Source organism: Lepus europaeus, chromosome 21, assembly GCF_033115175.1.
Source record: "Lepus europaeus isolate LE1 chromosome 21, mLepTim1.pri, whole genome shotgun sequence".
Taxonomy (NCBI): Eukaryota; Metazoa; Chordata; class Mammalia; order Lagomorpha; family Leporidae; genus Lepus; species Lepus europaeus.
This window is the reverse complement of record NC_084847.1, coordinates 3,365,958-3,380,659: the sequence shown is the minus strand read 5'-3', so window position 1 is coordinate 3,380,659 and position 14,702 is coordinate 3,365,958. Positions and strand designations below refer to the sequence as shown.

At 50.4% G+C, this 14,702-nt stretch overlaps 1 protein-coding gene and 1 pseudogene across 1 annotated transcript in view; one reads left to right on the top strand and one right to left on the bottom strand.

The window, feature by feature from the left end:
* The window catches only part of HMOX2 (heme oxygenase 2), a 41,308-nt gene extending 35,574 nt beyond the window's left edge, over nt 1–5,734 (bottom strand). Inside the window, exon 1 of the mRNA XM_062180977.1 lies at nt 5,644–5,734. The gene's annotated coding sequence lies outside the window, so the exon portion shown is untranslated. The remainder of the gene's footprint in view (nt 1–5,643) is intronic.
* A 4,327-nt stretch (nt 5,735–10,061) lies between these two features.
* LOC133750731 (ectonucleoside triphosphate diphosphohydrolase 5-like) lies at nt 10,062–12,326 on the top strand (annotated as a pseudogene).
* Nucleotides 12,327–14,702: the final 2,376 nt, after the last annotated feature.

The window sequence follows — 14,702 nt, the reverse complement described above, 5'->3', positions numbered from 1 at the left end:
ATGAGAGACGGTTCGAGTCCCGGCTGTTCCTCTTCCAATCCAGCTCTCTACTATGGCTTGGGAAAGCAGAAGACAGCCCAAGTACCTGGGCCCCTGCACCCAGGTGGGAGACCCAGAAGAAGCTCCTGGCTTCAGATCAGTGCAGATCCAGCAGTTGTGGCCATCTTGGGAATGAACCAATGGATGGAAGACCTCTCTCTCTCTCTCTCTCTCTCTCTCTATGTGTGAGTGTGTGTGTGTTACTCTGACTTTCAAATAAATAAATAAATCTTTCAAAAAAAATTCATGTTTGCTAAAAGTTGCCTAAGTATACCAAAACAGTAAAATCTGTTCCTCAAGAACAGGCCTTTGTTGTCTTGAAATGCCTACTTGACAGTTCAGAATATACCCCTGTCACATCTGAACATAGATGCAGTTGATTTGATGACAAAAAAAAAAAAAGAGTTCATGGCTCCACTTTGGCCAGGATCATAATTTAGATGTGGTCCTCTGATAAGCTATGTGCGAAGGGATTCCCTTCACAACAGCTATATGCCATTACGTTATCTACACTAAACTCAATAACCAACAATATTTTTTTAAAGATTTTATTTATTTATTTGAGAGGTCAAGTTACACACAGTGAGAAGCAGAGAGAGAGGTCTTCCATCCACTGGTTCACTCCCCAAATGGCTGCAACAGCCGGAGCTGAGTCGATCTGAAGCCAGGAGCCAGGAGCTTATTCCAGATTTCCCACGCGGATGCAGGGGCCCAAGGACTTGGGCCATCTTCTACTGCTTTCCCAGGCCACAGCAGAGAGCTGGATTGGAAATGGAGCAGCCAGGACTCGAACCGGCGTCCGTATGGGATGCTGGCACCGCAGACGGAATATTAATCTACTGCATCACGGCGCCAGCCCCAATAACCAACAATATCCTTAAATGGAAAGACAGGGTTTCTTGCAAAATAAAATAAGTAACTGCTAATCTACAAATACGTAGTATGTTTTGTAATACAGATTTATAATGACGTTTACAAATATGTAAACATTGCTTGACCAGTACCATATGAAGTTTATTAGAAATTTTAAGAAAGGCCGGCGCCGTGGCTCAACAGGCTAATCCTCCGCCTTGCGGCGCCGGCACACCGGGTTCTAGTCCCGGTCGGGCACCGATCCTGTCCCGGTTGCCCCTCTTCCAGGCCAGCTCTCTGCTGTGGCCAGGGAGTGCAGTGGAGGATGGCCCAAGTGTTTGGGCTCTGCACCCCATGGGAGACCAGGATAAGCACCTGGCTCCTGCCATCGGAACAGCGCGGTGCGCCGGCCGCAGCGCGCTACCGCGGCGGCCATTGGAGGGTGAACCAACGGCAAAAGGAAGACCTTTCTCTCTGTCTCTCTCTCACTGTCCACTCTGCCTGTCAAAAAAAAAAAAAAAAAGAAATTTTAAGAAAGAAATTCTGAGGAACTCAAATGCCTTTACTAGTTTACTTTAAAATACATGGCACAGGTATAGCAGGTAAAGCCACCTCCTGCAGTGCCACCATTCCATATGGGTGCCGGTCCAAGACCCAGCTGCTCAACTTACCATCAAATTCCCTGCTATGGCCTAGGAGAGGAGTACAAGATGGCCCAAGTCCTTGGGTCCCTGCACCCATGTGGGAGACCTGGAAGAAGCTCCAGGTTCCTGGCTTCGGATCACCCAGCTCCAGCCACCGCAGCCATTTGGTGAGTGATCCAGTGGATAGAAGACCTCACTCTCACTCTCTCTGCCTCTGCCTCTCTGTAACTTTGCCTTTCAAATAAATAAATACATCTTAAAAAAAAAAAAAAAAAAACAACGGGGAGGGGGGATACATGGTACAATAGGAGACAAAATCTGGCAAATTAATGGAGTTAGTACAGGAAAGTAAAATACAGAGTTAGAATATTAGAGAACCATCGAGTGGCCACCATACTAAAATTTCTTCCAGGACAAAAGAACCCAACCCAGTTAATTTGTCTCTCACTGCATGCAAGAATTGGCGATGGCACTGCTTTTCAGCAGCATAAAAATATCCTAGGGGGTCAGCATCGTGGCAAAGTGGATTAAGCAGCCACTTTCAAAGCCAGCATCCCATATCAGAGTGCAGGTTCAAGTTCTGGATACTCCCCTTCCAATCCAGTTCCTGCTACTGTGCCTGAGAAGTCAACGGAAAATGGTTTAAGTTTCTGGGTCCCTGCCACCCATGTGGAAGACCCAGATGGAGTCACTGGCTCCTGGCTTCAGCCTGGCCTAGACCTGGCTGTTGCAGCCATTTAGAGAGTGAACCAGCAGATGGAAAATCTCTATCTTTCAAATAAATAAACGAAGTTTTTAAAATCCTGAGAAATACTTCAAAATACAAGAAGTCACAGAGCTTTCATCCTATGTTTTTGCAAACACAAACCAACTAGATAGAATAAAAGAAGTTAAAAAGCAAAGAATCAGGGCCGTTGCTGTGGCATAGTGGGTAAAGCCACCACCTGCAGTGCCAGCATCCCATGTGGGCACCAATTTGAGTCCTGGCTGCTCCACTTCCGATCCAGCTTTTTGCTATCGCGTGGGAAAGCAGAAGATGCTCCAAGTCCTTGGGCCCCTGCACCCACATGGGAGACTCGCAGGAAGCTCCTGACTCCAGCCACTGCAGCCACCTGGGGGAGTGAACCAGCAGATGCACGGTGTCTCCGTCTGCCTCTGTCTCTCTGCCTTTCAAACAAATAAATAAATCTTTAAAAAAAATAGTAAAGAATCCTCAGTGTATTATTTTATTTTATTTTTGTAAGCTTTATTTGAAACACAGAGTTACAGAGAGGCAGAGAGAGATCTTCCATCTGCTGGTTTACTCCCCAAATGGCTGCAATGGTCGGAGCTGGGCCAATCCAAAGCCAAGAGTCAGGAGCTCCTTCATGGTCTCCCACGCAGATTCAGGCGCTCAAGCACTTGGGCCATCTTCTACTGCTTTCCCAGGCCATAGCAGAGAGCTGATGGGAACTGAAGCAGCCAGGACTCGAACCGGCACCTATATGGGATGGCAGCACTGCAGGAGGCAGTTTTACTCCCTACACCACAGTGCCGGTCCCATCCTTACTGTATTGTATACTGTGACCAACACCTCTTAATTCTCCCATTGTCTACTACCAAAAAAAGATTCTACTGAATGTCTACTTATAATCCCATAGTTAATTATGGCCAATAAAATACAAGCAGGTAACTTATTGTTTAAATTTTTCATTTCTTTTTTTCTCAAAGGAAGTTACAACTCAATTCTCTATTTTACACTGAAGCACACAATTCTAATTTTCAAAAAGATCTTCCTCCCGGCTGGCGCCGCGGCTCACTAGGCTAATCCTCCACCTGCGGTGCTGGCACCCTGGGTTCTAGTCCCGGTCAGGGCACCGGATTCTGTCCCGGTTGCTCCTCTTCCAGTCCAGCTCTCTGCTGTGGCCCGGGAAGGCAGTGGAGGATGGCCCAAGTGCTTGGGCCCTGCACCTACATGGGAGACCAGGAGGAAGCACCTGGCTCCTGGCTTTGGATCCGCGCAGCGCTCCAGCTGTAGTGGCCATTTGGGGGGTGAACCACTGGAAAGACCTTTTTCTCTGTCTCTCTCCCTCACAGTCTAACTCGGCCTGTCTTAAAAAAAAAAAAAATCGGCCGGCGCCGCGGCTCACTAGGCTAATCCTCCGCCTTGCGGCGCCGGCACACCGGGTTCTAGTCCCGGTCGGGGCACCGATCCTGTCCCGGTTGCCCCTCTTCCAGGCCAGCTCTCTGCTGTGGCCAGGGAGTGCAGTGGAGGATGGCCCGGGTCCTTGGGCCCTGCACCCCATGGGAGACCAGGAGAAGCACCTGGCTCCTGCCATCGGATCAGCGCGGTGCGCCGGCCGCAGCACGCTACCGCGGCGGCCATTGGAGGGTGAACCAACGGCAAAAGGAAGACCTTTCTCTCTGTCTCTCTCTCACTGTCCACCCTGCCTGTCAAAAATAAAAAAAATAAATAAATAAATTAAATTAAATTAAAAAAAAAATCTTCCTCCTGAAGGAGTGATGTTCCAGGATTATTTGGTACAATCCTGACACAGAGCCCAACTGTCCTGTGAAGACTGTCAGATGTTAAAATAAAAAAGATCAGGGTAGCCCAAGCTGTTCAGTTATACAACTTTTCAACAGATTTGTTGAGGGGTGAGCTAAGGGCAAGGAACACTATTTTCTGTGATTAATCTCACAGGCATAGTCATTTCTAGAGAAGTTCATATTCCTGGCTCCAGTGACTCAACAGCATCTCAACTTTTTGGTCCAAGCAAAAGAAAAGAGGAAATGAAGTCAAACAATGGAGGAATCGCAGGATTTCCCTGTGCACATGCCCAGTTTGATGAAGTCATTCAATGTGTTTGAGTTGCTAAGGCCCCACAGATTCCCACACCCTGGCCAGTGTTATAGCTTAGCTTCAGTATTTGAAAACTTTAAGAAAGCAAGAAAATAAAAATAAAAAAAAAGAAAAAAAAGAAAAAAAAAAGAAAACTTTACAATTTCACCAAGTGAACTTCTAAATGCCTTACTGAACTGTGAACTCCTGGCAAGCAAAGATCATGTCTTGCAATGTTTCTTGAAAAAAAAAAAAACTAATAAATAAACCACTAACTTCTATTTCTTATCCTTCCTGCCCAAAGTCACTAAAAACTTTAATAAGTTAAAGTTTAAACCGAAACCCACGGGGCAGCGGCATGCCAGAAGACCTAAAGCACCACATGTCCCATTGGAGAGGGCAGTATACGCGCAGGGGGAAGGCAGTGCGCACAACATAACCACTCCCATTTAGATAGGAGCACGGGGTCTGGAGGCAGGCTCCAGCCCATCCGTGTCACCCTGGCCGGGGGACGTAGGCCAGGTCACTTAATCGGAGTCGCAGCGCTGCCTCCATTTACCTGTGGGAATACTCAGGAGGTTTGGGAAGGGGCCGAGGTCAACCGCACACCCTCACACGGTGTCCACGTCTTTCAACCGCTCTCCGCCTTGCCGGGTGCACAGCGCCATCAACCCAGCTCGGGAACGATGCGCAGCCACAGGCCGCAACACCCGGTTCCTCGAAACCACTAGAAACGGCATGACACAGGCCTTCGGCAAAGCCCGTGCAAGGCGGTCAGCACGCCCAGGGACCCAGGGCCCTGCGCTTGGGAGGTGACCGGGAAGCCGCCCGCCCCGGCATGCCGCCCGCCCGTCCCTCCGAGGCCTCCGCACCGAGGTCCCGGCGGTGCAGGCGCTTCCCGCCGCCCTGAGTCACCGCACAGCGCGGCGGAGCCCCGGCGAGGCCGCCGGCCGCGCTGCGCTCTCGGACCCGGGGCAGGTCTGGGGCCCAGGAGCCCGGGGTGGCCGGGCGGCCCCGCCGCGACCCCAGGGTCGCCTCGCCGAGCGCACTCGCGACGGCGCCGGGGACCCCCGAGGAGCCGCTCAGGCCTCGGCCCCCGGCCCGGCCGCGACGTCCGGCGAGCGGCGCCGGGGGCTTCTCCCTCACGGACACCCCCCACGCCGGCCCCTGCCTTCCGGCCGGGCCCTCCATCGCCCCCTCCCCGCCCCCGGCCGCCCCCGGTCCCCGGACGAGTCCCCGACAGCCCGGGCAACTGGAGTGAGGCCCGGGCGGGCACGGGCCACTCACCGGCCGCCAGCTCCTTCGCCACCGGACCGCTCCGCGACTCCCTCAGGCGCCGCAGCCGCCGCAGCCGAGCGAGCCGGAGGGCGCGCGGGGGGGCGGGGCGACGTAGACACGCAGCGCGGGGCGGGGCCTGCAGGGGACACGCCCCCTGCGGGAGGCGAGAAGCACGTGGCTCCTCCCGGTTCGCGTAGCGAAGGGGCAGTGAGATCGCTCCTGGGCTGCGCGCTTATCTTGCCAGTGTCGCTTAAGCCCCGTGTCCACTGACACCTCCCTTTCGGTCACTGGCCAGGCTCAACCCGCTAGCCAGTCCTGTGTGGGCCACACTGCAGACCTTCTGCTGTTTGCACCCGGTCTGCCCTGGTGCTAGTCTTGGGCCTGCTCTCTTTTTCGGCCTTGCTTCATTCTCCAGACAACAGCCAGGAGAATCTTTTAAAAGCCCCGACGAGATGGTGGCCCTCTAACACCCTTCCACGGTTCCTAGCACTCCCCACCCTTACCTTGCTCTGCCATACTCTAACCACCAGGCTGGACGGACCATGTCACCACCTCTTCCGGGGCATCTCCAACCGGGCTGCACCTGCCCTCGTAACCAGGTACAAGGCGATACAAAAGGTGCAGACCTTAGTTCTGGCCAAAGTTCTGCCATGAACCTGCTTACTCTCGCCCATCCTAGCCAGAGGGTGCTTCGAGGACTCATTGGCTTTCCCCTCCACCCATGCCCTACGAATGCTTTGTTCCTTATCTCGACCTCTCTTACGGGCAGCCAGAGCAGAGCAACCCGGTCGAGATAGAGTTAATCACTCCCCTTGCAGGCCTCTTCAAGGCCTGAGCGTCAATCTTGCAACAAGTTCGGCTGACAGGTTTCAGGCCTTATCACAGCTACCCCAAAGATTTGCTTTTCCTCCAGCATTTTCTGCAAAACCAGCCCCCAACTTCGGAGCCTCAACAAAAACCCCAGGCCGTCCTCATTAACAAGGACGGTGGTTCTTGACAGTCTGCTGCCTCCTCACTTTGGGTAGATTAACTTTCTCTTTCCTTTATCTTCAAACCCGGCCCTCCTGGTTCTGATCTGGCAGGGGGGGCAGGGACCAAGCTTTTGGTGACATCCGCCCTGTTCCGGGCACCCTGGCTTCCAGTCGTTGCCTTAACCGGGCAGCTGACGGCAGCTTTGAAGACTGCTGGTGAGGAGACCTCCTGCTCTCACACACACACGGTTACTGTTAGGGACACACTGGATTTGCCTTCCGAGAAAGAGAACATTTAACTACAGGCCTATCAGAGGCAGGGCCGGCCTGTGGCACAACGCGGGTTGGAGTCCCGGCTGCTCAGCTCCCTGCTCCTGTGCATGGGGAGGCAGCAGAGGAGGGCCCAAGTCCAGGTGGGAGAACTGGAAGAAATTCCTGGCTCTTGGCTTCATATCAGCCCACAGCATCACATTCATTTGGGGAATGAACTAGTGGATGGAAGATCTCTCTCCCTCTCTCTCTAACTCTGCCTTTCAAATAAATAAATCTTAAAAAAGAAAAGTAGCTGGTTAACATCAGGTTAGTTTTTTGGAGTATGCATTGAAGTAAAAGAAACTACAATTATCATGCCAATTGAACCTGGCCTGTTCGTTGTCTTTCTAGTCCTAACTTCTTGGAAGGTCACAGAAAGAGTTCTGCTTCAGCCTGAGGCCATGGGGCTTCAGTGTGAGTGACACCATTTTTATTTTTTACCTGGTCTGCTGGGTCCTAGTAAAGAGTTTTATCTGAAACAATAGCATTTTGAATTGTAATTTAACAGGAGTATTTTTACATCTCACAGTGACCTTGTGTGTGTGTGTGCATCTTTAGGTTCTTGCAAGTTTCTCCATGTTAAAAGTGGAATTGTTACATCACAGAGTACATCGATTTTTAAGTTTCAACAATTTTTTTAAAAAGATTTTATTTATTTATTTAAAAGGTAGAATTACAGACAGTGAGAGGAAGAGACAAGAGAGAAAGGCCTTCCATCCGTAGGTTCACTCCCCAAATGGCCGCAAAGGCCGGAACTGTGCTGATCTGAAGCCAAGAGCCACGTGCTTCTTCCTGGTCTCCCATGCGGGTGCAGGGGCCCAAGCACTTGGGCCATCTTCTACTGCTTTCCCAGGCCACAGCAGAGAGCTGGATTGGAAGAAGAGCAGCCAAGACTAGAACCAGTGCCCATATGGGATGCCAGTGCCACAGGCAGAGGATTAACCTACTATGCCATGGCACTGGCCCCAAATTTTAACAATTTTTTAAAATATTTTTTTAACTTATTTGAAATGCAGAGTTACAGAGAGAAGAGGAGAGAGAGAGAGAGAGAGAGATCTTCCATCTACTGGTTCATTCCCCAATTGGCTATAATGGCCAGTCTTCCAGGTGGGTGCAGGAGTCCAAGCAGTTGGGCTGTTTTCTGCTCGTTTCCCAGAAGAAGAGCTGGATAGGAAGTGGAGCAGTTGGGTCTCGAACCAGTGCCCATGTGAGATGCCAGCATAGCAAGTGGAGGCCTAACCTGCTACATCACAACGCTGGCTCCTAACAGATTTTGTTTTAAAGATTTATTTATTTATGTGGGTTTTTTTTTAAAAAAAGATTTGTTTATTTATTTGAAAGGCAGAGTTACAGAGAGGCAGAGAGAGAGAGGGATCTTCCATCCACTGGTTCACTCCCCAAGTGGCCTTAACGGCCGGAACTGGGCTGATTTGAAGCCAGGAGCAAGGAACTTCTTCCGGGTCCTCCACACAGGTTCAGAAAGTCAGAGTTACACACACAGAGAGAGAGAGAGGCAGAGAGAGAGGTCTTCCACCCACTGGTTCACTCCCAGAGATGGCCCCAATGGCCTGAGCTGAGCCGATCCGTAGCCAGGAGCCAGGAGCCAGGAGCCAGGAGCTTCTTCCTGGTCTCCCACGTGGATGCAGGGACCCAAGGACTTGGGCCATCTTTCATTGCTTTCCCAGGCCACAGCAGAGAGCTGGATCAGAAGTTGAGCAGCCGGGACTCAAACTGGTGCCCATGTGGGATGCCAGTACTACAGGTGGCGGCCTGACCCACTATACCACAGTGCTGGCCCCAAGATTTATTTATTTATTTGAAAGAGCATCAGAAAAAAGAGAGAGAAATTGATCTTCCATATGCTGATTCACTCCCCAAATATCCCTAACAGCCAGGGCTGGGTGAAGCAGAAGCCAGGAGCCAGGATATCCATACAGGTCTCCCACATGGGTGGCAGGGACCCAATACTTGGGCCATTACCTGCTGGGTAGTAACAGAGAGCTGGATTGGAAATGGAGCAGCCAAGATGCAAACCAATACTCTGATACAGAATGCTGGCATCAAATGCTGGCATTGCAAGCAGCAGCTTAACCCATTGCATCACAACACAAGCTCTAATTTTATCAGATCTTGCCAAATATTCTCCCTTCCCCAAATACTCCCCAAAACACTGCATATTTCTCACAGTCTTGCCAACACTGGCTATTACTTGAACTGTGGCTTGGGCCATCCCCCACTGCTTGTCCAGGCACATTAGCAGGGAGCTGGATTGCAAGTGGAGCAGCTGGACTTGAACCATTACCCACATGAGATGCCAGTGCTAAAGGCCGGGCTCTAACCCACTGCGCCACAGTGCCGGCCCAATAATCCCCTCCCCTTGCTTAATAAGCAGGCTTCCTAAGACTCCCTAGCATACTAACATCTCATTATAGTTCTTTTTGCCTACCTGTCGCTTAGTAACTAGCAATTCTGTAATAGTTGCTTTTGTAAAATCACTCACTCAAACATTGCAGCAGACATCTCTGAATACAAGCATGTATAGGAACATGACTTGTCCCGAGGCTTGCGCCAAGGACTCTCTCCACACCCCTTTCCTCTGTACCTATCACATGCGGTCACTTTGTTTCTCTCAGGTCCTCTCCATTTGCCCTAACTCCATCCGTTCACAAATCCCTTGCTGTACAGGAAGATTGATTTAGGGCTTGACATGAGTTGCCTGTTTCTTTCTTCCTCTTCTTCTTTTTCTTCTTTTTTATGATTTATTTATTGGGCCGGCACTGTGGTGCAGTGGGTTAAAGCCCGGCCTGTAGGACCAGCATCCCATGTGAGCACCGGTTCAAATCCCGGTTGCTCCACTTCTAATCCAGCTCCCTGCTAATGTGCCTGGGAAAGCAGTGGAGGATGGCCCAAGCCCTTGGGCCCCTGCACCTAGGTGGGAGACCCAGAGGAAGCTTGTGACTCTTGGCTTCAGATCAGCTCGGTGCCCCCCCCAAAAAAAGATTTATTTAGGCAGCGCTGTCATGTGGAGGCCGGGCGGGGCGGAAATTGTGCCCGGCCACTGGCGTGCGCTCCCGTTTTCATAGTTCCTGGTCAACATAGAAATGTGGATTCCCTTGGCCGAATCCTCATGCAGGTGAACTCATCATGGTCCTGCTGCTGCAGGTATGTGAGCAGCACTGCTTCTGCAGCAGAGCCTCAAGCCACCGCGCCCTGGGAAGAGGATGACCGCCTGCTGGGGCGCAGTTTCTCATGCTGGCGGCATCCTGTGTCTGCAGCACTGTCTTCCACAGAGACCAGCAGACCTGGTTCGAAGGTGTCTTCTTGTCTTCCATGTGCCCCGTCAATGTCAGCGCCAACACCTGTTATGGAATCATGGTTGATGCAGGGAGTACTGGAACTCGAATTCATGTTTACACCTTTGTGCAGAAAAATCCAGGACAACGTCCAATCCTGCAAGGGGAAATTTTTTTTTTTTTTTATGGTGGAAAAACATATATTTAGAATTAGCCAGCTGGACTCAGTTCAGATGATCCCAATTTTGTTGGCAACGTCCAGAGCATCATAGTCAGGAGCCAGCCGCACATAGGCCTTCTCCTCTCCGTCAGGTCTGATCAGGGTGTTGACTTTGGCCACATCAATGTCATAGAGTTTCTTCACAGCTTGTTTGATCTGGTGCTTGTTGGCCTTGACATCCACAATGAACACCAGGGTGTTGTTGTCTTCTATCTTCTTCATGGCAGACTCCGTGGTCAGGGGGAACTTGATGATGGCATAGTGGTCAAGCTTGTTTCTCCTGGGGGCGCTCTTCCGAGGGTATTTGGGCTGCCGTCGGAGGCGTAGTGTCTTGGGCCGCCGGAAGGTGGGGGACGTGCGGATCTTCTTCTTCTTGTGGCTGTGGACGCCTTTCAGCACTGCCTTCTTGGCCTTTAAGGCCTTTGCTTTGGCTTCGACTTTAGGAGGGGCAGGAGCTTCCTTCTTCGCCTTCGGCTTTTTGAATCTGTGAAGCCAGGACTTTCTGCTTTTGTAGATCATCCTAAGAAGCGTGCTGAGACCGTTCAAGGACTCTTGGACATGGCCAAAGACTCTATTCCGCGAAGTCACTGGAAAAGGCCCCCCCGTGGTCCTGAAGGCAACGGCAGGACTGCGCTCGCTGCCAGGACAGAAAGCCCAGGCTCTGCTCTTGGAGGTAGAGGAAATCTTCAAGAAGTCACCTTCCTGGTCCCAGACGACAGTGTTGGCATCATGGACGGATCCTATGAAGGCCTCTTAGCTTGGGTTACTGTGAATTTTCTGACAGGTCAGCTGCATGGCCGTGGCCAGGAGACTGTGGGGACCCTGGACCTGGGGGGGCCTCCACCCAAATCACATTTGTGCCGAAGTTTAAGAAAACCCTGGAACAAACCCCTAAGGACTACCTCACTTCCTTTGAGATGTTTAACAGCACTTATAAGCTCTATACACATAGTTACTTGGGATTTGGATTGAAAGCTGCAAGACTAGCAACGCTGGGCGCCCTGGAGACAGAAGGAATTGATGGACACACTTTCCGAAGTGCCAGTCTACCGAGATGGTTGGAAGCAGACTGGATCTTTGGGGGTGTAAAATACCAATGTGCTGGCAACCAAGAAGGGGACATGGGCTTTGAGCCCTGCTATGCTGAAGTGCTGACAGTGGTACAAGGGAAGCTGCACCAGCCAGAGGAGGTCCAGAGAAGCTCCTTCTATGCATTCTCTTACTACTGCGATTGGGCTGTTGACACGGGCATGATCGATTATGCAAAGGGGGGTGTTTTAAAGGTTGAAGATTTTGAAAGAAAGGCCAGGGAAGTGTGTGAGAACTTGGAGAAGTTCACCTCAGGCAGCCCTTTCCTGTGTATGGATCTCAGCTACATCACAGCCCTGCAGAAGGACGGCTTTGGCTTTGTGGACGGCACCGTCTTACAGCTCGCAAAGAAAGTGAACAACATAGAGACGGGTTGGGCCTTGGGAGCCACGTTTCACCTGCTGCAGTCTCTGGGCATCTCCTACTGAGGTCAGCCACTTCCTCTGAGGCCTGCGTCCACCAGCCTTTTACAGGGAGAAGGAAGGACTTGGTCATTTTCTGAGCCAGGTGGGACTGAAGCCCAGCAGCCGGCTTTCTCGGGAAGAAAGGGCTTTTGTAGATGGATCTTGCCCTTGAGCCTACAGATCTGGGTTTGATTAATTCTACACATGTAATGTGAACTTTTACCTAACCACTTGGGGTACACAGCTGGCACCAGTCTAAATCTTTGAGATTCTTGGTCACAGAGAGCCCGCCATGAGCCAAACAGAATAGCTCTGGAACTCAGCCTTGGAGTTAGAGCTCAGGAAATAGTCCCTGGGAACCAAAGAAAAATGTCATTTTTACCCTGAGTGCCTCATTCCCTGAACAGTCTCTCTCCCCTGCAGTCCCGTGACCTACCAATACCAGGGTCTCCCCTGGCCACTCTCCTCCCCAAGGACAGGTATTTTACCTGGTCTTGCTTTCCATGTATGACTCAAACGCACAAAGGGTACCACTTGAGAATCTTTGCTTCTGCTCTGGGCAGCCAGCTGAGAGCCACAGGCAGGACAGGAAGTAACTCCTGCCAGTCATGGCCAGCCGAACTCTAGGGACCTTCAGGGAAGGTGTGGTCGCCTCCTGGATCTGAGCTCCTTTAACCAACGTTTTATCAGTGAACCCTGGGGTTAATTAACACATCCAACTTTATGGGTATGTGTGGATTCAGTGCCAGTATCACATCCCAGGCTAATGTGTTTATAGTATTATCCATGATCCTAAACTTACCTTTTGCAGTTACGTGCTAGCTGTTGGCCCGTGGTGAGGGGTCAGTGTCCGTGCTGTTCAGGGTCGTAGCCTCTTTAGTTTGCCCTTTTGTTTGTAGCTCTCCTCTCCTGCCCGGCCCCTGGTCATCTTAGCGAACATGCCAGTTGGCTGATCCTTGGATCTCCGGCCTTGCACTGTGATCTCTCGGCCCCTGGCGGTGCAGCTGGTCCAGCGTGGCTGGAGGACCCTATTTATTCTATGAATTATTCCCCCACATTAGCTTATACTTTCGTCCCGTGACCATCACCTGCTGCTTGTCTGCCCACCCTAGTGCTCTTGCCCTGTATTCTGGCTGCTTCCCAAAGAGAGCTTTCGTGGTAGACCTCCCGGTCCTTCCACTTCCTCCTCAAGGCTGTTAAAGATGTGTGACCCTCACGCATCAGTCCCTGGGGAAATCTCAAGTTATTCCCTTGGGTCAGTAAATATTTAATATGTGCTATGTGCAAGGAACTTCAAAAGTTTCTGTACCTTTCCTCCAAGTTTTAGTTTTTTTAAATTCAGCGTGGAATTTCTTGAGACTTTTCATACTCTTATTATAAATATTACCTTTGTAAATACTGCCTTACTCAGAAAGTGCTAGAATTGGAAACAGCCCATAGAGAGAATCCAGTCTCTTACCCACTGCAGAAGTCCCTCAACATTACCAACAAGTGATCATCCAGCTTCCGCTCAGGTTTCCGAACTGCACTGATGTTAAAGTGCTCCTTCCGTTGAGCTGAAATCTGTGTTCCCAGTGGACTGTGGTTCTGTTGTAATTTCTCCTTCTAGAGCCTTCCATTATTTTTGAAGAAAACTCCGAGTTCTTTATGGTCCCTTTTAACATGTCTGAACCCTGACCATCTTTGTCAAGAGTACAGTGCTAAAGCAGTCACGGTACACTAAGCATTCTGTATCATCAGGGAGATTCTTTACTTCCACAAAAAACAAATTGCTTCCCCAGGAGGGAAGCTGTGTAGACTCCTCCAGCTTTCCAGGACCTGAAGGATTCCCTGGGCGTCTGTCACTGCAGGTTATCTCTGAAGTCGTATGCACAGGGGCGAGCCATATTTGTAAAGCACACATAGTGCCCAGGCTGACTCCTTCAGATCTCTTGGGTGGATGCACTGACTTTAGAAACTTATTATAAATAATTATAATTTATCAATATATTAATCTTGATCAGAACATCTGGAGAATTGTTTAAGAGCAATTTGGAATGAAAATTTTTCTTAGAAAAAGATTTACCTATAATATCCTTTCTGCCCCCTAGTGTACCCTTTGGGCCTCTTTTTAAGAGACCCTACAGATTCTAACATCCCTGGTTAGTTTCTTCTCTTACTAGACTTGTGTTTAAAATACTGAGGGCATAGCCTGGCACAGAGTGGATGCTGTATGTATATGAAGAACTCTCCCCGTCTTGGATGGTCCACATTCTCCCTGCCTGGGCTACCGATGTATGTTTGATGAGATGACCCTGTGCTTGCAGCCCACCAGTAGTCCCAGCAGCTGCCACCTTTTGTTCTGGGTACATTCTTCCAGAAAGGTCTGTGACATTGTCCCTCTTTTTACTCTAGAAATCTTACCTGTTTTCTACCTTTGCTTGAAAAGCTCCCAGGTAGTAGCAGATTTCCCATGCTTTCAAAAATTATTCCTGGGAATAGCTCGGCTGGGTTCAGAAGCAAACTAATTCCCTTCATTGTATCTTCAAGTCAGGGCCTGGGGCAAGCTGGCTTTGTAGAATGCAGATCCAAGAGACCTAAATTTCTCAAGAGGCGTCTCTGGTACTGTGGAGCAAGCTCTTTAAAAACCCACAGCACAGCACTGCTCCCTCCACGCTGGCACAAACGTGAACAAATGCTGCTGAGGGGCAGTTCCCCTTTTGATCTGGTTCCTGAGGTCTTCCAACCTGTGCAGTGGAGTTATTTGATGTTTGTTACTGAACAGACAGTGGAGGATCCA